The 22,078-nt window shown below is 44.7% G+C and overlaps 1 protein-coding gene across 1 annotated transcript in view; it reads left to right on the forward strand.

Annotated features, from left to right (window-relative positions):
- Window positions 1–4,932: 4,932 nt before the first annotated feature.
- Window positions 4,933–22,078, forward strand: part of LOC116987597 (sodium channel protein type 4 subunit alpha-like) — a 368,780-nt gene continuing 351,634 nt past the window's right edge. The window contains exon 1 of the mRNA XM_033043769.1: window positions 4,933–5,216. The gene's annotated coding sequence lies outside the window, so the exon portion shown is untranslated. The remainder of the gene's footprint in view (window positions 5,217–22,078) is intronic.

The raw sequence follows: 22,078 nt of genomic DNA on the forward strand, positions 1-22,078 counted from the left end.
TGCAGGGAATGTTAGGGCCTGTCCCACTTGGCCGTCATTTGCGAGCCATTTACGCGACCTCGTCGTCGCGTTGAGACTCAGGGTAGCGTGTGGGCGGCGCGGGACAGTCGCATGGAGAAGCGCGGAGTGGTATGGAGTTGCGAGCGGTATCGCGCAGCGCTCCAGGATTTTGTAGTGCACAAAATCTTCGCGCGCCTCCGGCGTGACGTATCGCGTATGCACGCGGACGTATTGTGGTCGCACGCTGACGCCCCGACTTCGTACGTGCAGTACTGTAGTATACAAATCAACTATCACGAATATCTTGATTGTACATGCTTTTGATGGTGGAATGTAGGTGCATTTTGCGATGGAGTTTGAAATCAGAAAGTCCCCAGAGAATAAAGCCCCTGTTCCACTTATGTGTCCTTGGCACGCTAATTACGCGACCTCGTGGTCGCGTTGAGGCGCGACGGTCCCGCAAAGGCCACGCGCGATTTAATGCGCCCGCACAGCCGTCTGGAGCGCGTGACGTCATTTGAAGACGGACACAAAATGCAGGAGTAACTCAGCGGGACCGGCAGCATCTCCGGAGAGAAGGAATGGGTGACGTTTCGTGTCGAGACTCTTCTTCAGTCTGAAAGAAGGGTCTTGACCTGAAACGTCACCCATTGCTTCTCTCCAGAGATGCTGCCGGTCCTGCTGAGTTACTCCAGCATTTTGTGTCTATCTTCAATTTTCTTGGCCCCACTCTGGGAGTAGAAGTGGGGGCAGATCCGGACCGCAACGGCCGTGAGCCCCAGGCCGAGCTCGGCGATTGTTTGCCTGCTTCTGCTGCTGTTAGAGGTGAGATGTTGCGTAGCGCCAGGGTCTTGGACCTGTCCCACTTTGGCCGTCAGTTCCGTGACAGGCCATTGGCGCGCAAAGATTTTGTTCACTACAAAAATTTCGGAGCACAACTACATACCCCTCCGTGCTTCTCAGTGGGACTGGCCCCATGCAGCCGTACGATGCCCATGCGCCTCAACGCAACGACGAGGTCGCGTAATTTGCGTGCCAAGGACACGTAAGTGGGACAGGCCCTTTAGTCGTCTCTATTGAGTCATTTGCCTGTATACATGTAGGTGACATATTGCGGTAGGCAGATCTGCGACGTTTGATGCTGATGATGATTCATTAAATTGCGAATATTCAGACACTTGACACTCTTTTTTGAGTTTAAAACATTTTGTTCAACGGGCAGCTGCAACAATAATTGAGTTTGCGGCGCAAGGTTCAATGTTAATGCAAGATCTGGGAGTCAAAGAACAATATTCGGCATTTTGCTTATACGCTGAGTCGGCTCTGACCTGTTACCTGTTATTTATTTTTTGTTCCAGCTTCACTCACAACGTGTCAAGTTCTCGTCATTTCGAACCCCCATCCCACACCCCCAAGGGAACGCGCAAAAGTCACTTAATTAATAGGTGTTTAGCCATTTCCTCAGTGCGGGGGAACATCCATCCGCAATACAGCGATTGGAACCATTACCATTTGTACTGAGCACGGAGCAAACATGGATATTCTGTGGGGGGAGGGGAAGATGAAAACATAACCCTAAGCGACCAATCTTCTGAATTACACCATAATTCGAAAGAAAATACAGTATTATGCACTAAACAACTTTCCACTGGGTTTTCAAATGACGTCACGCGCTCCAGATGCATGAAGACGCGCGTGACAATCACTACCAACACTTATTGTTTTGTTTTTTGTTAGATACAACTATATGAAAATATACTATCTACAACATGGGTACCAATTATTTAATTAGACAAAACATACTTTTTATTTATGTCAATCTTATTCAACAACAGATGGGTAATACAAGTCAAACACAATACAAGGGCACCTTGACATTATTCTATCTCAACTTTTAGGCGGACCGCGCCACCATCCCCTCTCTGAGTCAATCATAAGCCCCCCATTTACTGCAATGTATCTACGCTACTACCGGTAGGGGGCGCGGGTGGTCTACAGTAACACACTGCTGAGAGAAACAAGCTTCCTTATCTCCGTCTACTATTTCATGTTTACATTTACCATCCACCCTTCAACACATTCCTAGACAAGAGGTAATACGTCTAATCTTACTTTGCCGATTCCCACAAACTTCTTCTACACCTGGTCAACGAGAGATGGCAATTGTCACATCTAAACACCCTTTCGTTATCTTGTTCAATTCCAATCAAAATGAAGTAAGAAAGGATATTAATATTTTCTTCCACACCCCTTATCCTCCTGCACTCCAAGGAATAAAGTCCTAGCCTGCTCAACCTCTTCCTACAGGTCAGGCGCTCATGTCCTGGCAACATCCTTGTAATTCTTCTCTGCACTCTTTCCAGCTTAATGATATGCTTCCAAAAGCAGGTGATCAAAACCGAATACAGTATTTACAGATCAAAGATCACAACCAATGCCTGCATAATCTCTGAAGCCTCCTCTTTCAGAACCCAAGAGTGCAGTCCGTCCTGTCTACCTTCAGACCTTTCAGATCCCAAGCACCTTCTCCTTAGTAATAGCCACTCCACTAACTTCCACCCCCTGACCCTTTTGAATTTCAGGTACTTCCGGGTGTCTTCCACTGTGAAGACTGATGCAAAAGAAAGTTATTCAATTCCTCTGCCATTTTATTATTCCCCATTATCATTTCTCCAGCATCATTTTCCAGCGGTCCAATGCCACTCAAAGGTTCAAAGGTTATTTCAAAGGTTATTTTATTGGTCACATACACCTAGGTGTAGTGAAATGCTTCTTGCCATGCAGCACATAAAGAAAGAATACAGACATAACAATAATAAAGAAATTTAAACATAAAAACATCCCCCCACAATGGTTCCCATTATGAGGGAAGGCACAGTGTCCAGTCCCCATCCCATGTCCACCCATAGTCGGGCCTATTGAGGCCTCCACAGTTGCCTTTAAGGAGGCCCGATATTCCAGGCCGTTCTCGCCGGATGATTGTACTCCGGCGTCGGGAGAATCCTCTCGGCGGCATGGGAACCCTGGAACGGCCGCTTCCCTCACCGGAGGCCTCGGCTTCCGAAGCCAACAAGGCCGCGCCGGTTGGAGCTCCACCACTGGCGATCTCATCGAGAGATCCCAGGCTCCCAATGTTTAAGTTCAGCGCCGCAGCCCGCAGCTGGCTGCTCCAAAGACCCGCAGCTCCGCAATGTTTATCTCGGCGGTCTTCAGCTCACCGGAGCTCCAGCGCGGCGACCCGGGCAAGGCATCGCCCGCTCCGCTCCACGATAGCGCTCCAGCGCTGTGCCGCCACTCTTGCCTCTTTCATACTCTTTCTAAATCTGATGAAATTTTTGCTATGCTCTTTTATATTATTGGCTAGCTTACTTTCATATTTCATCTTTTCTCCCCGTATTGCCTTTTCAGTTACCTTCTGTTGTTTTTGAAAAGCTTCTCAATTCTCTGGCTTCCCACTAATCTTTGCAATGTTACATGCCTTTGCTTTTAATTTGATGCTGTCTTTGACTTCCCTTGTCAGCCACGGTCTCCTCATTCTCCCGTTAGAATCTTCCTTCCTCTTTGGAATGAAAAGATCCTGCACCTTCCGAAGTATTCCCAGAAATTCTTGCCATTGCTCTTTCACATTTATTCCTGTTCGGGTCCCTTTCCCATCAACTTTAGCCAGCTCCTCCTTCATGTCTCTATAGTTACATTTGCTAAGCTGTAAAACCGACACATCCAAGTGGTTCCTTTACCTTAAGCTCCTTAACCAAATCTGGTTCATTACACAATATTAAATCCAAAATTACATTTTTCCAGGTAGGCTCCACTACAAACTGCTCTAAGAAACTATCTCGTGGCCACTCTACTAATTATCTTTCTTGGAGTCCAGTTCCAACCTGATTTTCCCAGTCTACCCGCATATTGAAATCCCCCATGACCACTGTAACATTGCCTTTCTTACATGGCGATTGTATCTTCGGATGTAATTTGGGCCCTATACCTAGGCTAATTTTCGGGGGAGTGTCTGGGTCAACTTACCCTTGCAGTTTCTCAGCTCTACCCACTAGGATTCTACATCTTCTGATGCTATGTCTCCCCTTGCTACGGACCAATTTTCATTTCTTACCAGCAGAGGTACCCCACCCCCTGTCTTTTCGATAGGACACGTAACCTTGGATGTTTATGGGACATGTTGGTCGGTGTTGGCAAGTTGGGCCTAAAGGGTCTGTTTCCATGCTGCATGAAAACTGCAGGTACAGTGAAAAGCTGTTGGTTGCCAGCTATCCAGTTAAGGAAAAGACTAGACATGATTACAATCAAGCCATCCACATTGTACAGATTAAGCAAAAAGCGATTTTGCACATTTAGTGCAAGTTAAAATCCAATTAGAGAGAGTTGAAAGATCGCCAATGAGGTAGCTAGGAAGTCAGGACTACACTAGCTGGTGAGAGGACCATGCAGTAACAGCTGGGAAGATACTGTTCCTGATTCTGAAGGTGTGCGTTTTCAATCTTCTGTACCTCTTGCCTAATAGGAGAGGGAAGAAGAGGGAGTGATCTGGGTCAGACTGATCCTTGATGATGCTGGTGGCCTTGCCGAGGCAGCCTGAAGGGTAAATGGATGGCAAAACAAAGCTTTTCACTGTATTCGGTGCTTGAGACAATAATAAACCTAAACCTAGTTATTGCTATTTTACCAATTTTTTAACTGAATTCAAATTATCCAGCAACCAATGTGGGATTTGAATTTGGGGCTCTCTGAATTGTTATTCCAGGCCTCGGGATTATTAATCTATTTACCTAACTGCTGCATCAGCTCCGCCTTTTCAATCTTTACTGGTGATCACCCCAGTAGGTAACACCCCAGAGGCAGGTAACACCCCAGATTTCTGACAGGTGAATTTCAGAATAGGCAGGTCTTTATCAAAAACAAGAAGAGTCATTTAGTCATAAGTTGGAAACACCCATGCTGTCTGTGGGGATGAAGTAAACACATGCGTTCTAGCTCCTCAAGAGCCGCAGTGCACTGACCCTGACGAACAGCTGATGACACTGGAGTTTGTGTCAGGTATCATCCCTCCCATTTACCCTTGGGCAGCGAGATCATTCGAGGCAGTCATTTGGCCCAATTAATACTCAAATTAATTATTTGGATCTGATGTAACAAAGAAGATACCACGCAGCTTAATAACGTAGGAGAAACATGGAGAAAGGAGCTTGTATTTTCTGAAGGTAATGCCAAATATTTTCTTTTTTCCGTCCATGTGTTGACGCCTTGCTCACAGTTACTTTGCGAGAAATTGGGAAATAATAAGTCGTCAGTAGCATGCTTGCCAAATGTGATGCTTTGTGAACAGATCTTTAAGAAGTATATTACAAACAGGAACTATGTTGTCAAAATAGTTTGTAACCAGATCCTTTATGTCTAAGATGTCTGCTTGTGACTGTATATGCTGTAAATACAAACTGCCTATGAAACAATGTCAAATTATTTTGGGCAGCCCATGGTTAGCCATACTGTTTCAAGTAACGAGCCAATGTAAAGGATTAAAGAGAGAGAATTATTTCAGCAAGGTCGAAAAGGTTTGAAGGGAACACAAAGCGAATCAGGAAGTGAGTGAATGACCTGATAACTTGTCTAGTCCGTGATTTGCAAGAAGGAAGGAGGACAGGTAGGGTGGGAAATCCAAAGGTGAGATTCACGGGTTGATTCACTGAGGCCAATTCACTGGATGAATGTAAAAGAGAGTTAGATAGAGCTTCAGGGGCCAGCGGAATCAAGGGATATGGGGAGAAGGAAGGCATGGGTTACTGATTGTGGATGATCAGCCATGATCACAATGAATGGCGGTGCTGGCTCAAGGGGCCAAATGGTCTCCTCCTGCACCTATTTTCTATGTTTCTATGAGATGAATGGGACATGGAGCTGTGAAGCTTGACATGAATAAGGGGCAGTGATCAGGGGTGGAACGTAAAGTGATGCATTTGGAATTTAAGGAAGCAATCTAGAAAAAATATCCTTGTAATATCCCAGTCTGCTGTCAGTATAATAGAGTGAAGTAAGAAAGGCGGGATAGAGAAAGAGGTTAGAGGATGTAGGTGAGGTAGCAATCTTCTATCAGGCGATTAACTTCTCGGTGTAAACAAGTAAACAAGATAACAAGGTGACTGAGTGATGTTGGTTGGTCTCATCTACTCTTTAGCCTCGGGCAAATATGATTTTGAATCCTGCGTATTCGATTTAAAATCTCCACCCTTTGCTGTCTGTGGGTGTCACACATTTCATGAACTCAGCCCCAAATCGTCTGAATAGTGGTCAAATGGCAGGTGGAAATGTCAAGAATGGTTAACCATTTCCAAAATATCTCTTTTCCTCTGAGGATTGAACTTGGGCTGAGAATTACTGGTGTTACATCCATACAATTGGATTGTCATGCTCCCTTTTGTACTATGTTTTGAGACATAACATGATTTATTTTTGTTTTCTGAACTCTGCTTCAGAAAACAAGCACCCCAAGGTAACGGGAAATTAATGCATTGTAATTTTCCTCTTCATTTTACTCAACACAGTGCATCCTTCATCGGTACTGCTGAGTCTTGCTCAGGTTTAGCCTTTTAGGTTTATTATTGTCGTGTGTCCCGAGGCACTGTGAAAAGCTTGGTGTTGCATGCTATCCTGTCAGATCAGACAACACTATACATAAATACAATCAAACCAAACTCAAATACAATAGGTAGAGCAAAAGGGAAGATACAGAGTGCAGAATATAGTTCTCAACATTGTAGTGCACCAATGATAGACTCAAAATGTTGGAATAACTCAGCGGGACAGGCAGCATCTCTGGAGCGACGTTTTGGGTCAGGACCCTTCTGTAGATTGAGATTCAGCAGAGAGGGAGACTAGAGATATGGAAGGGTAAGGTGTGAAAACAGATCAAAGGGGATGTTGATCAAGGAAAATGTAGAATGGTTCATTGTTAGCTAAGGGGAGGATGACAACAAGGCATGCAATCAGTAACATTTAATTCAGTAGGACAGTGAAACTAGTCGGAGAACTAGGATGAAGAGGGATGGAGAGAGAGGGAAAGCAAGGGGTTACCCAGCGGTATGAATATTGATTCCTCTAACTTCAAGCAACCCTTGCTTTCCCAAAATCTGGATGAACAGCACCTCATACATCGCTTGGGTATCTTACAACCCAGTGATGTGACCATTGAACTCTCCAAATTTAGGTAACGACCTAATATAAATCCCCCTCTTCCCCCACCTCTTCCTCCCCCTTTTCTTTCCCTCCACTTTCTTCCTCCCCCTTTTCTTTCTTTCTCCACTGGTCCCACCTAGACTCGCACCAATTTCTCCCCTACCCCTCCCATTCCACCTACATTTCTTCCTCGAGTTTCATAATTCACAACCCTTCAATCTTTTTGTCTCACACCTTCTATCGTTTCATCTCTGGCCCTTGTCCAGCCATCTGCCTATCAACCCCCCCCCTCACCTTCATCCACCTATCACTTGCCAGGCTTTGTCCTGCCTCACCTGCTTCCAGCTTTCTCCCCCCACCGCAATCAGTCTGAAGATGGGTCCCAACCCGAAATGTCACCAATCCATGTTCTCCAGAGATGCTGCCTGACCTGCTGTTACTCCAGCATTTTGTGCCTTTTTTTGTAAACCAACATCTGCAGTTCCTTGTTTTAACAAAATATTATAGTTTTCCATCACTTGCACAAAAGTGGGTAATTTCATGTTTTTTCGCTTTCTGTCAAGTACTCACCCACTCACTTGCCCATAAATAAACCATTGACCATATTCCCCAGAAAATCAAAAATAAAACGCATATGCTGGAAATTTGAAATAAATACAAAAAATTCCAGAAATGTCAGGCAGCATCTGTAGATTGAGAAACAGTTAACTTTTCAGGTCTGAGATCCTTCATCTGAACAGGGGAAGATAGAAACCAATTAGCTTCAGTAACAGAGAGGTGAGGAAGGGACGGGTAAAACAAGGGGATACCTCTGATCGAGGGAGACCAAATGGCGGAAAATCATAGAGCATGGAAACGGGCCCTTCGGCCCAACTTGCTCATACCGCCCAACATGTTCCATCTACATTCGTCCCACCTGCCTGCGTTTGGCCCATTTGCCTCTAAACCTGTCCCATCCATGTACCTGTCTAAATGTTTCTTAAACGTTGCGATAGTACCTGCCACAACTATCTCCTCTTGCAGCTCATTCCGTACAAACACCACCCTTTGTGTGAAAAAGTTACCCCTCAGGTTCCTATTAAATCTTTCCCCCTTCACCTTAAACCTACATCCTCTGGTTCTCCATTCCCCTGCACTGGGCAAGAAACTTTGTGCATCTACCTGATCTATTTCTCTCATAATGGGACAGTTAGTCAGTCGCACGTTGCGCTTCTTGGGCTGTGCTGCAAGTTGTCTATAGCAAATTTTCCATTAATTGACACTGCAGGTTTAATTGAGCTGCAAATAAAATGTTATATCTCATGTGAAGTGCAGTCCAGGTGGTGCGGGAGACACTTGGAGGTTGCTCATCATCTCCAGTAAGTTAAATGGTATAAATGAACCAATTCACCGAGGATTATTATAAGGTAAATTTATGAGAGGCACCAATAGGGTAGACAGTCAGAACCCTTTTCTCCAGGGTGGATGTCAAGGAATGGAGGGCATGGCTTAAAGTTGAGAGTGAGGAAAGTTTAAAGATGTGCGGATACATTTAAAACTGCAGTGGGAAATCCTGAGGTCCTGAACAACGCTAAAGATGAGAGGGCACAGCTTCAAGGTGAGAGGGTAAGGGAGATGTGCAAGGCAAAATTTTGTATTAAACGCAAAGAGAGTGATGGAGTGCCTTAAAAATGCTGCCGGGACTGGTGGTGGAGGCAGATGCAATGGTGGCATAAGAGAGGCATTTATATGGATAGGCAGGGAATTTAGTTTTGTTTTTAGTTTAGTTTAGAGACACAGCGTGGAAACAGCCCTTCGGTCACTGAGTGAGTCCAGGCCGATCAATGATCACCTGTACACTAGTTCCAGCCTACACAGTAGGGACAAATTACAGAAGCCAATTCACCTACGAACCTGCACGTCCTCGGGATGTGCAAACTCTGCACAGGCAGCACCCGTGGTCTGGATCGAACCCGGGTTTCCAGCGTATGTGAGGCAGCAACTCTACTGCTGTTCCATTGTGCCGCCTGAGTGACACTTTAATGGATATGGTTCACCTACAGGTACAAGGGATTAGTTTAAATCGGCATCATATTCAGCACGGACATTGTGGGCTGAAGGGGCCTGTCTTTGTGCTGCACTGTTCTATATTATCTCACAAGAAATGAACTACCCTGCAACATACGGAAATTACCAGCCTCACCCTCGGGAGTTTGTTCAGCCCTGCTCTTGTATAGTGGCCTTTTTCTAGTCCAGTGTTGGCAATATCACCACTATTCCATCGCTGTATAGTTGCGGTAAACAAATGTGCCTGCACTTAGATTTCTGAGTTTCAACAACATGATTTTTCACATCATATTCCTGACTGTAATTTCTTGAAGACTCATTGAAACCACCCGCAGTCTTCATATAATACTGTATCAGTCAAGTGAAGTTGAGTTTATTGTCCAACGCACAAGTAAAGTGAGGTACGGGTAGAATGAAAATGTTGCTTGCAGCAGCATCACAAGCGCATAAACTCAGCCAAACACACTAACATAAAGTATACATTAATTGCACGCAACATATCTGAAAGAATGAAGACAGTGTAAAAATAACAAGATTTAAGTGCAAAACACAAATAGAAAAATAAGAAGACCATGGTAGTCTAAGAGGTCCGTAGTGTTCCACTAATATGTGCATAATCTTTCAGCCATGGTTCAGAAGTAGCAGCCACAACTCTGCATCAAGCAGCAGAGGGCTCCAAGCTTCAATCAGCAGCTGATAATCAGGATTGACTCCACAGTGTAGTTACAGATCAGTACAGAATTGTAAAAGCAAGGAAATGCAGTTGTTGGTTAACAAAAGAAGACACACAGTGCTGGAGTAACTCAACGGGTCAGGTTGCATCTTTGGAGAACATGGATAGGTGACATTTCGGCTGTGGCCCGAAACGTTGCCTTTCCTTGTTCTCCAGAGACGCTGCCTGATCCATTGAGTTAAACCAGCGCTTTATGTCAGTGCCTGAACTGTGTTGTGTGTATTACTTCACTATGACATAGAAACGTAAGAAATTACTACAGGAGTAGATTATTTTTCCCCACAAGCTTGCTTCTCCATTTACTAAGATCCATTGCCGCACTTGACAATGCAGACCAAGATGCCCCTTCTAAGCCCGTCCCATTTGCCTGCATTTGGCTCCTATCCCTCTAAACCATTTCCGATACACTTCTCAAGGCAGAAAAAATATTCTGTTGTTTCTTATGCTGTTTGTTTTTTGCTCAACATTCCAGCATCAGCAATCTATTTTGTCTCTACTAAGTAAACTACACGGTGAAAAATAGACACAAAGTGCTGGGGTAGTAACTCAGTGGGTCAGGCAGCATCTCAGGAGACCATGGATAAGTGATGTTTTGGCCAGGACCCTTCTTCAGGTTAGAGGACCTGTCTTCAGACTTCATCCCAGTCTGAGGGCGGGTCTTGACCCAAAATGACACCTATCTCTTGTTCTGCACTGATTCTTCCTGACCCACTGAGTTACTCCAGCACTTTGTATCTTCTTTTGTAAACCAGCATCTGCAGTTCCTTGTATCTCCATTAAACTATACGGACGAACATTGCCAAATCCCATATTCACGATGAATGCCCTGAATCCTAGAGTTTTAAAGGACGTTTGAAAAATATCATTGTAACAAATTAAGGGGATTGGGGGGTGGGGGGGGGGGGGGGGGGGGGGGGTAGTAAGTAGAAAGCAGAGAATTATCATCTGACTTTCAGAAAATACTGCAGTCCATTAATTAAGGAAGAGGAAAAGAAGATTTAGAATACCATAATATAATTTGATAAAATCAATACGGTTTTATGAAAGGGAAATCATGTTTGACAAATCTAACAAGATAGATAAAGGAGAATGTGAGGATGCAGTGGATTATGATTAGCAAAAAGCGTTCATTGAAGCTTCACATTACAAGATGAAAGCTCATGAAATGGAGTAATTTATTTGCAAAGGTAGAAGATTGATAGACTGACGTGAACAGGAATTATAGAGAATGATATATTTTCAGGTTGGCAAGCTCTAACAAGTTGGGGCTCTTACATTGGTCAGGCTGGGGCCTGTGCTACTTACAACCTATATTAATGACTTGGATAAAAGGTTGAGAGTGTTATATTCAGGCTTGGTGATGATACAAAAGTGGGTGGTAACACAAGTGGTGATGCGGACACAATGAATCCAGATGGGGTTAAATGAGTGACCAAGAAGATAGCAGATGGGTTTAGGGATTAGGTTTATTATTGTCACCTGTGCTGAGGTGCAGTGAAAAGCTGTTTTGCATGCTATCCAAACAGATAAAATCCAGCCAAATTCAAATACAGTAGGTAGAGCATTGGAAAAGATACAGAGCGCAGAATATAGTTCTCAGCAATGGAGTGTGACGGTTCCAGAGACAAAGTCCAAATGTCCATAATGGGGTAGAGGTGTCCTAGCTCATGGAAGGACTGTTTAGAAGCCTGATAACAGAGGGGAAGAAGCTGTTCCTGAGTCTGGTGATGTGCGCTTGTATACTTTCTGCCACCCAAGAGCAGGAAGAAGAAGGTATGTTTGATTACTTTGGCTGCTTTTCCAAGCCAACGTGTAGAGGGAAATGGGCGGTTTCCAGTTTGGGAAGAAGAATTAAATAACAGGATATTATATAAATCATGTGAGACAATTAAATGTTGATATTCAAAGAGATTTTGGTGTCTTTATGCAAGACACACAAGAAGTTAGCATGCAATTCAGCAACTAAACAGGAAGTTTAATTAAAGAATGAAGAAAAAAAGAACTGTAGATGCTGGTTTATACAAAAGATAGACATAAAATGCTGGAGTAACTTAGTGGGTCAGGCAGTATCTCTGGAGAAAAAAGGATGGGTGATGTTTCAGGCAAATCTGAAGGGTTATGTCCCAAATCGTTACTCATCCTTTTTCTCCAGAGGTGCTGCGTGGCCCACTGAGTTACTGCAGCACTTTGTGTTAAAGTATAATAGAATGTTGCTCCTAACTCCACAAGAGATGGAGTAAATCATCAGAAATAAAGAAGAGAGAATACTGTAAATACTCAGCAGGTCAGGTAGCATCCATGGAGAGAGAAGCAAGGTCTCAGGTTGATGAACTTCCATAAAATTCAGAGAAACGTCGCATCTGATGCTGGTTTACAAAAATAGACACAAAGTGCTAGCGTAACTCAGTGCACGAGGCAGCATCTCTGGAGGACATTGATGGGTGATGTTGCGGGTCAGGACCCTTCACCTGTTTTATAAGAAGATCTGTGTAGGAAGGAACTGCAGATGCTGGTTTACACCGAAGATAGACACAAAATGCTGGAGTAACTCAGCAGGACAGGCAGCATCTCTGGAGAGAAGGAATAGGTGACGTTTTGTGTTAAGACCCTTTTTTCAGACTCTATTGGATGTAATCATGGTTGCGGGTCTGGCACCTATTCCCATTCTAAACTCGGAGCTGAATGATTTGTAGGCCACATTTGAGAGAAGGGAAGTAAATTAGCCAGAGGGCAGATACATGGTACAGGCGGAGACAGGTACATGGATATGACAGGTTTGGACCAAACGCAGGCACGTGGGACCAGTGTAGCTGGGGCATGTTGGCTGGTGTGGGCAAGTTGGGCCGAAGGGCCTGTTTCCACGCTGTATCACTCTATGGCTCTGTGACTCTACGGGAGGCTGGTCAGCAGTCTCCTCGAATGACCTGAGGGTCATCCAGCTCATCGGCCAAGGACTCATGACCGTCAAACGCCCACTTACACTAATCCTACATTGCACCCTCTTTACTCTCCTTGCACTCCCCTCTGACTCAACCACTCACCCACACACTGTCTGGACAATTTACAATGGCCAATTAACTTACCAGCCTGCAGGTCGTTGGGATGTAGGAGCTGCATACCAACATTTAGATTTAGAGAGATACAGTATCGAAAGAGACAATTCGGCCCTCCGAATTGCTGACCATCGATCACCTGTTCACAGTTCTATGTTATCCCACTTTCGCACCCACTCCCTTCATACAAGGGGGCAATTTTACAGAAGCTGATTAACCTACAAGTCCGCATGTCTTTGAGATGTGAGAAGAAACTGGAGTGCCCAGAGGAAACCCCACGTGGTCACAGGGAGAACGTACAAACTCCACACAGAAAGCTCCTGAGGTCAGGATCGAACCCGAGTCTCTGGCTCTGTAAGGTAGTGGCCCTACTAGTTGTGCCACTGTGCAACCCTTCCCACCCCACCCCACCCCCACCCTCGTTTCGAGGTCTTTCAGCTCATTGAGCCTGTTCTGCTATTTCATACACCTGATTATAACCTCAACCCTATCTTGCTTTTTATTACGAGTAACCTTTTGTTCCCCTTGCACACCAAGAACTCTCTAATTTTATCTTACATTAAATCAAAAGCTCTACTTGCACCGCCCTTTGAAGAAGAATGTTCCAAATGCCTCTGAGAGAAAAAATAAATGTACCTCATCTCCACAACTCCAATTCAAACTTCTAATTTTAGGTTCTTCCACTAGAATATAGCACAGTAGAGGACAGGAACATGTCCTTCACCTACAATTTCCGCGGGCAAACATGATGCCAAGTTAAACTAATCTCTTCCTGCATGTTTAAGAAGGAACTGCCGATGCTGGAACAATCGAAGGTAGACAAAAATGCTGGAGAAACTCAGCGGGTGAGGCAGCATCCATGGAGCGAAGGAATGGGTGACGTTTCGGGTCGAGACCCTTCTTCTGACTGATGAGAGGATGGGGGGTGGGAAGAAGAAAGGAAGAGGCGGAGACAGTGGGCTGTGGGAGAGCTGGGAAGGGGAGGGGGAGGAGGGAGAAAGCAAGGACTACCTGGAATTGAAGAAGTCAATGTTCATACCGCTGGGGTGTAAACTACCCAAGTGAAATATGAGGTGCTGCTCCTCCAATTGACAGTGGGAATAAAAAACTAGCCCCGAACATCTTCTTAAAATTTTTCACCTCTCACTGTAATTTATGCCTTCCAGTATTAGTCAAGTCAATTAGTCAATTTTATTTCTATAGCACATTTAAAAAGAACTCTCGTTGACCAAAGTGCTTTACATCAGTGCAGGTACTAACGTGCTATATACATGATATTTATCCTTGGGAAAAGGTATTGTGTCTACCCAATCTAAGCCTCTCATGATTATATATACTTCTATCAGGTTTCCCGTCTACTTTTGCCATTCCAGAGGGAAGGCACAGCGGTAGATTTGCAGCGTTACAGTGCCAGAGACCTAGGTTTGCATGTTCTCCCCGTGACTGTGTGGGTTTTCTCCGGCTGCTCTGGTTTCCACCCACACTCCAAAGACACACTCCAGGTTTGTAGGTGAATCGGCTTCTGTAAATTGCCCCTAGTGTGTAGGATGGAACTAGTGTATGTGTGATCGCTGTTTGGCGCAGACTGTGAGCTGAAGGGCCTGTTTCCATGCTGAATAGTCATAGAGTTATGCAGTGTGGAAACAGGACTTTCCGCCCAACTTGCCCACATCGACCAACCTGCCCCAGTTAAACCAGTTCCACCAGTTCCACCTGCCTGCATTTGGCCCATATCCCTCTAAACCTGTCTCATCCATGTACTTGTCCAAATGTTCCTTAAATAGTGCAATAGCACTTGCAAATAGTATCTCAAAACTAAAACTAATCTGTACAATTCTGCCCAACCTCTCCCTGTAACTAATACCCCCTAATTCAGACATCACTCAACAACCACCCTGTTAAGCCTGTGAAAGACCCGGGTTAACTCCTTGAATTTAGGACCCACAATTCACGGCTACTTTTACTGAAGCCATCTTTTTACAATTTCTCACAAGATCGCTGTAAGGTTTGGAATGATTCCTTCTGGATTGTTAGCCCAGAAACGTAACCATTATGCCACCAAAGGCTGCCACACCCAGTGAAATATGTATGCAAATGATAAGGACACTGAAGGCAAAAGAAAACCTGCTAGTCCAGGAGTGCCTGCGAATGGCATCTGATTTTAATTCCAAATGTCAGAACAGAGAGTTGTTAATTGCAGGACTTGTCAAACCAGGATGTGGTTGAATTCGCAACCTTTGAATATACACAACATTGAATATATTTTAGAGGAACATAAATAGATACAAAGGCAAGCAAGTATCAGATCTGATAGAAAGTGTGTTATCGTGAAACATGGACATTCAGTCAACCTCCCAGTATGAACGTCTTCCAAGTTTAGAAAACAAACTGACCCCACCCTCCTTTTTTCTTCCCCTGCTCTTCCCTGTGCCCCACCTTGGTGTGGACTCATTACTCCCCCTCTCCTCACCCCCCCTCCCCTTCCATGTATCTATTCTTTCCTCCAGCTTCACATTTCATTCCTCTTCTCTCCATTTCTTGCACCCAATGACAGAAAAGTCCATGTTATCTCCGGCCTTTGTCCACCCATCTGTCAATTAAACCCCCCCTCACCTGTATCCACCCATCACTTGCCAGGCTTTGTCCCGCCCCCACCTCTTTTCCCAGCTTTCTCTCCCTCAGTAAAATCAGTCTGGAGAAGGGTCTTAACCCGAAACATTGCCTACCCATTCCCTTCCACATCTGCTGCCTGCCCCAATGAGTTACTCCAACAATTTATGTTTTTCTCACGATTTTGTCACCAACAGTTCGTTATTTCTTCTAACAGCCCCTTTCCCTGCTAGAAATTAGTTATAATTTCATGCAATGTCCAAACCCTCTGCTCTCTCTAAAGCACAAGAAGTCAAGAGTGTTTAATTGTCATTTGCACTGGGACTAGAAACATGACATTCCAACTTGCTGCAATTTACAGGCATATTAAATGCAACATCACAGCCAATAAATATACAGTAAATTATCAGTAGTCCAGGTAAAGCAAACCATAATAGTGCAACCAAAGTATGTAGTGCAACCTTATACAAAAGTCCAACCTTATACAAAATAATGCCGTGGCTTTACAATAGATAGGCTAATTGGCTACTGTTGTTTGATCTTTAGTGTAAATACACGGTAGGCGGCACAGCTGCTAGAGCTGCTGCCTCCTCATAGCTCCAGAGCACTGGGTTCAATCCTGCCTTTAGGTGCAGTCTGTGTGCGGAATTTTCACGTTCTCCCTGTGACCACGTGGGTTTCCTCCAGGTGCTCCAGTTTCATCCCACATTCCAATGACGTGCGGGTTTGTAAATTAATTGGCCCTCTGTAAATTGCCTCGAGTGTGTAGGGAGTGGATGCGAACGTGGGATATGACGGAGGTTGAGGGGAGACCTGATGGAAGTTTATAAAATTATGAGAGGCGTAGATAGGGTAGACAGTCAGAACCTTTTTCTCAGGGTGAAAATGTTGCAGACTGGATGTAGGGTGTAGCTTTAGGGTGAGAGGCTATCATTAAAAGCTTTATATAAGCAGCTTTAAGAAAATAAACATTTAGCATGCATAAATGACAAATCATGCCTGCCTTGGTTCATTTGGCAGTAACAGTATATTTAGAAATAGTTTTCGGTTTAGGTTTATTATTGCCACATGTGCCGAGGCACAGTGAAAAGCTTTATTTTGCATGCTGTCCAACAGATCAGATAATACTGTACATGAATACAATCAAGTTAAGCTCAAGTACAATATGTGGAGCAAAGATACAGAAAGCATAAAGTGCCTGTCCCACTGTACGAGGTAATTCAAGAGTTCTCCCGAGTTTTCCCCTGATTCGAACTCGGAGAATGTCCGTAGCAGGTCCGTAGTAGAGCCATGGTGGAGAGGGGGGTATCACGGGGGAGGGGGGCAGGAGCCAGCGAGGGGGGCCAGAGGGGAAGGGGCTGAAGCTGCGGGTCATTGCGATGGCGATGCGTTTGGGACTCACGGCCGGTGCTGGGCGCTATCCTCTGCCCGGATCCGACTCTCCAGTTTCCGTTTTGGCAACTCCACACCTGGCCGTGCCGGGCCGCTTCTGGTCCCTCCGAAACCCGTGGAGTTGGAAACCTCCGCCGGCCATCCTCCGCTCCAGTAAAGACACGATGGCGCAGGAAGGGGCGGACCGTCCTGCGGAGTGACAGGAGAAGAGACCAATCCGCGCGGCGACGACTGGCAGGAGAGGGAATCGATCTGCGCATGCGCGTTTTTATGATTTTTAAACCTCGCTAACTTCTACAATAGACCACCGATCGGAACAACACTTGATGCACTTGCAGCACAGGAGAATGAGCTGACGAAAGATCGTAGCGCTATTGCGTACTGTTTTTGCGCAAATAGAAAAAACACACAAACCGGAAGATCACAAGATCAGAGTTTTAGTTATGTATAGAAGATTAACTACAGGGAGAGCTTGGACAATTGGATTGTTTTCTCTGGCACGCTGGAGATTGTGGAGAGACCTGATGCAAGTATATAAAATGCTGAGAGGCATAGATAACGTAGAGAGTCAGAACCTGTTTCCCAGGATGGAAAAATCAAATACTAGTTGGCATAGCTTTAAAGTGAAAGGGGCAAAGTGTAAAGAAGATATGCGGAGCATCCTATTTACACAGGGGCTGGTGAGTGCCGGAACGTGCTGCTTGAAACAGTGGTGGTTGAAACAGATACACAAGTGGCATTTAAAATACTTTTAGATAAGCACAAGGATATGTTGGCAATGGAAAGATATGCAGGTAGATAAGTGATGGAGTAACTCAGCAGGTCTGGCTGCAGTTACTCCAGCACTTTGTGTCCTTTTGTGTATTAACCAGCATCTGCAGTTCTTTGTTACTAGATAAGTGCCCGGCAGAAACATTGTGGGCTGGAGGGCCTGTTCTTGTGTTGTGCTGTTCTATGTTTTATAAGATAGTTCTCACAATGAAACTTGTGAGAGCTACTTTGATGGTTACTGATGGTTAAAGTAAACATTAATGAATTATTAAAGACTGAAGGATATCCCAAACAGGGAGAGTGGGGAATGGGATGAAAATCATCCCACTGAAAATCATTGAATTTTGCAAATCCCAAATGTTAATCTTGCCTTATCAGCCGTGCAGAGCGCTAGATTTACCGGCAATGCCTAATGAGGGCGCTCAAAGTTGGTATCCATTTCAGTCTGCAAAGGAGCACTGACAGTTTCAGATGGATGACAGAGCTAATGTAAGAAAGTACTTGAGAGCAGGCATGCGGGATAAAGGCAGTAATGGTATTATCAGGGCCGGTGAATATTTCATGAGATTGCCAATCCATAAAAGTGAAGTTTGAGCATCATCTTGTCCACATCCTATCACCTATTACTCTCTGTAATGCAACCCTGTAGTAAGTGAAAGACAAATAGCATTGCTTCCTGTTATGGCCAGAGTGCAGAATCTCTGTTTATGGCACTGGAATTGTGCTGAGCACAGAGAGAGGGTGAAGAGGAATGGTCGTTAAGTTATCCAGCAGTGGGAAGTGATGGAGAAGTGATGAGCCCGACTTTGCGTGCACGAGCTGCTGCCTTACCTTTCATGACGGGGTTGTTATCATTTTCTTCAGGCTTCTGAACAAAGGTCCCAACCTGAAACGTCACCTATCCATGTTGTCCAGAGATGCTGCCTGACCCGCTGAGTTACTCCAGCACTTTGTGTCTTTTTGTGTAAACCAACATCTACAGTTCCTTCTTTCTACACCTGGAAAATATGGTTAATGTAGGATGAGCGTTTGACAGGTCTTGGCCTGAACTCACTGGAGTTTAGATGGATGAGTGGGGACCTCATTAAGTCCAGTGCGACACAGCGGCGCAGCGATAGCATTGCTGTCTTTTCGCGCAGGAGATCCAAGTTCGAAGCTGACTACAAGTGCTGTCTGTACGGAGTTCGCACGTTCTCTCTGTGCCATGTTTCTCCGGGTGCACCGGCTTCCTCTCGCATTCCAAAGACGTGCGGGTTTGCAGGTTAGTTGGCTTGTGTAAATTGCCTCTAGTGTGTAGGATAGAACTAGAGTACGGGTGATTGCTAGTCGGTGTGGACTTAGTGGGCTGAAGGGCCTGCTTCCACACTATGTCTTTAAACTAAACTAAACTAAACCTCATTGAAACTTACTGAATAGTGAAAGGCCTGATAGAGTAGATGTGGAGAGGATGTTTCCACTAGTGGGAGGGTCTAGGAGCAGAGCGTGTAGCCTCAGAATAAAATGACATACCTTTAGAAAGGAGATGAAGAAGGATTTCTTTAGTCGGGGGTGGTGAATTTATGGAATTCTTGACCGCAGATAGTTGTGGAGGCCAGGTCATTGGGTATTTTTAAAACAGAAATTGACAGATTCTTGATTAGTACAGGTGTCACTGTTTATGGGGAGAAGGCAGGAGAATAGCGTTGAGAGGGAAAGTTAGATCTACCATGATTGAATGGCAGAGTAGACTCGATGGACTGAATGGCCTAATTCTGCTCTTATGACATGAACTTATGAAAATGCCACTTGAAATGGTGTTTGAATTCTATTGATTAATGGATTGAAAGATACAGCATGGAAACAGGCCCTTCAGCCCAGGTCTCCGATCACCATCGGTTACACGTTCACACTAGTTCTATGTTATCCCACTTTCTTGTCCAATTACAGAGGCCAATTAACCCACAAGCCCCGCCGTCTTTGGGAGGTGGCTGGAAACATGAACACACATTGGAACCGCATGCGGAAACAGGGAGAGCATGCAAACTCCACACGGGAAGCAGCTGAGGTCAGGGACCCGGGTCTCTGGTGTGCTGAGGCAGCGACTCCACCAGCTGCGCCACTGTGCTGTCCCTCAATTATGCAGGGATACCCACCAGGATGTAGCTGTGATGGAGTGGGCTTCAGTTATGTGGAGAGACTGGGTTTGTTTTGTTTGAAGCGGAGGAAGTTAAGGGGAGACCTGATGCAGACATGCAACATTGTGAATGACATAGACAAGGTAAATACTAGATATCGTCTCCCCATAGCATTGGTATAAAAACAGTAAAGGGTTTAGAGGAAACATTATTCACCCAGATCTGGAACAATTTACAATTTTACCGATACCAATACATGTACGTCTTTGGCGTGTGGGAAGAAACCGGAGCACCCGGAGAAAACCTACATGGTCACAGGTAGAATGTACAATCTCCATACAGACAGCACCCGAGGTCAGGATCTAGACCGGGTCTCTGGCGCTGTGAGGCAGCAGCTCTACCGCTGCCTTAGAAATATCTCGACGAATACTTCAATCACCAAGCTGTAGAAGGCTATAGAGCAGGCGCTGTAAATGGAATGAGTATAGATAGTTGGTTAGCTTGGACATAATGTGCCAAAGCAGTTTTAGAATCATTGTTACTGCAGCCAAGAAACAGGCCCTTCAGCCCAACTCTTCCATGCCAACCAAGATGCCCCAATCTAAGCTAGTCCCAGTTTTTCCAAAATAGATTATTTAGTTATTACCTCATTCTCACTCAAGATTCTATGACTCCATAACTCTTACAAACATTTTAAAGACAATTTGGTTATGTGAAAAGGAAACTTTGCTATGGAATTAATTTGCTTAATGGTTTTTGTTTGCCACGTTTTGCATTTGAAAATTGAGCTTTCAATGGGAGAAATGTAGCAATAAGTATTTCTGGGTCTTTTTTGGTTAGCTCAGCAAATCTGACCGGATACTTCCTGTCTTGAATTGCCCTGGTGATTTCTGCTTCAACAATATGCTGAACTTCCTAAGCCTATTCCCAGCAAATTATGTTTTTATCCAAATTTCCAGCGCATGCAGTGTTTTGGCCTTTAAGGGGGAGCATCCTTGTCACCCTTATGAATTTGAGCCCCAGTTGTAGTTTAGTTTATTTTAGAGATACAGAGCGGAAACAGGCCCTTCAGTCCACGCCGACCAGCGTTCCCTGCACACTGCACTATCCTACACACTAGGAACAATTTACAATTTTTACCGAAGCCAATTAACCTGCAAACCTGTAGGTGTGGGTGGAAACTGGAGCACCCAGGGAAAATCCATGTGGTCACAGGGAGAGTGTACAAACTCTTTCCAGACAGCACCCGAGGTCAGGATCGAACCCGGGTCCCTGGCATTGTCAGGCAGCAACTCTAGCCCTTTTTAAAAATGTATCTCTCATCTTTGGGGAGAATCACCTTGATTCTGACACTTCGAGGCGATATCCATCTTTCTCGGCTGGTCACTCTTTCGTTACAACCCTTTCACCTGTATATTTTTGTTTGTTGGTACCTGTCCAGTGCTTTGACGTAGGACACAAAGTGCTGGAGTAACTCAGTGGACCAGGCAGCATCTGTGGAGGCCATGGATAGGCAATGTTTCATCAGTCTGAACTATGATTCTGACCCGCAACGTCACCTATCAATGTCTTCCAGAGATGCAGCCTGACCCGCTGAGTTACTCCAGCACTTTATGTTCTATGTAGGATTCCATAATCTGCAGTTACTTGTGTTTACAATGCTCTGAGGTGTCTACTGTAGATAGTACACATCTCTGAAGCATACTGGCAATCTGGGAGTCACTACTGTTTGGTAGACAATGAGCTTGGGGCTGGGTTTGAAGGTTTGGGTCTTCAAACATGTTTTACCTTAGGCAGCTGTATTAATGCACAAGAGGTACTTGAATTACATCACTGATTCTTACCTTTGCAGATAATTGGCTTCTGAGATGTGGAAAGAGATCCATATTTTCTGTGATCCATCCAGATAGCTGCAACTTGAATTGCACCTGAGTTTATTTTATGAGTTGAGTTTAGTTTATTGTCACATGTACCGAGGTACAGAGAAAAGCCTTTGTTGCGTGCTAACCAGTCAGTGGAAAGACTATACGTGTACCTTTGGGCCATACAACTCAAACATGAATTCCTCCCATGCATACGCTCCAAGATTATAGGTAACAATAGCTTTTAGTCACTAACGACATTATGATCAATCCGGAAGCCTTATGATGCATTAAATGCTCTTCAGTTGACTT

Source organism: Amblyraja radiata, chromosome 2 (assembly GCF_010909765.2).
Source record: "Amblyraja radiata isolate CabotCenter1 chromosome 2, sAmbRad1.1.pri, whole genome shotgun sequence".
Classification (NCBI taxonomy): domain Eukaryota; kingdom Metazoa; phylum Chordata; class Chondrichthyes; order Rajiformes; family Rajidae; genus Amblyraja; species Amblyraja radiata.